General features: G+C 63.0%; 1 long non-coding RNA gene across 3 annotated transcripts in view; it reads right to left on the bottom strand.

Moving 5' to 3' along the window:
- The window catches only part of LOC141372306 (uncharacterized), a 3000-nt gene extending 2272 nt beyond the window's left edge, over positions 1-728 (bottom strand). For all 3 annotated transcript variants that reach the window (XR_012377537.1, XR_012377536.1, XR_012377538.1), the window contains exon 1: positions 159-728. This is a non-coding gene — a long non-coding RNA (uncharacterized lncRNA). The remainder of the gene's footprint in view (positions 1-158) is intronic.
- Between the last annotated feature and the right edge of the window lie 340 nt (positions 729-1068).

Raw genomic sequence — 1068 nt, 5'->3', positions numbered from 1 at the left:
CCCTCCCCGGGACGTCTCCCCGACTGCAGTCCACCCGCTGGGCGCTCTGAGCCCAGTCTTTGCTCCAGGCCCCACACCATCCTCTGGGGCTCCTCCCTGTGGGGCCAGCCCCGACCCTTCCCCACACACCCACAGGCACCCAGCCCCGGTCTTCTCACCTGAGGCTCAGCCTCCATGGGCTCCGGCTCCTGCAGCACAATCCAGTAAACGACTACCGCGGACAGTGGTCTGGGTGATGTTGGAGGCCTTCCCGGCAATCCCCAGCACCTATTTCTGGGGAACCCTGTGGGGTCACACCCTAGGTCATGGATATGGAACGGGTATCCGCCAACCTCCAGCTGGTTTCACCCATTGACTTCTGCAAAGACAGGAACAGGTAGCCGGCCCGGACGCATCAAACCCTGCCCAGCCAACCTCACTGTCCCCCTGCCCAGTCAGTCCCCTTGCTGCTCCCAGATCAGACACACACCTGTGCGTGCACAGCCCAGAGTCTCCCAGAGATGCCCCAGGTAGGAAGGAGACCTCCCCGGGACGTCTCCCAGACTGCAGTCCACCCACTGGGCGCTCTGAGCCCAGTCTTTGCTTCAGGCCCCACACCAGGTTCTGTGGGCTCCTCGCTGTGGGGCCAGCCCCGACCCTTCCCCACACACCCACAGGCACCCTGCCCCAGGCTTCTCAGCCTCGGGGTTGGCCTCCATGGGCTCCGGCTCCTGGAGCACAATCCACTGAACGACTACCACAGACAGTGGTCTGGGTGATGTCAGAGGCCTTCCCCGGCAATACTCAGCTCCTGCTCCTGGACAGCCCTATGGGGTCATGCCCCAGGTCATAGAGATGGAGTGGGTGTCTGCCATCCTCTAGTCCATTACATCCGTTGACTACTGCAAAGACAGTGAGGGGTAGCCGGCCCGGAGGCATCACAGCCCCGCCCGGCCGTCCTCACTGTCACACTGTCCAGTCCCCCTGTTGCTCCCAGATCAGACACACACCTGTGCGTGCATAGCCCAACACCCCAGACGGTGACCCATACCTGTGGAGCTCTCGGGATAAACCCTGAGCAGAAGCTCC

Source organism: Callorhinus ursinus, unplaced genomic scaffold, assembly GCF_003265705.2.
Source record: "Callorhinus ursinus isolate GAN/ISIS: 27379988/994484 unplaced genomic scaffold, GSC_fseal_2.0 scaffold5440, whole genome shotgun sequence".
In the NCBI taxonomy this organism is placed as follows: domain Eukaryota; kingdom Metazoa; phylum Chordata; class Mammalia; order Carnivora; family Otariidae; genus Callorhinus; species Callorhinus ursinus.
The sequence above is the reverse complement of the archived record's forward strand: the minus strand, read 5'-3'. Positions and strand labels throughout refer to the sequence as shown.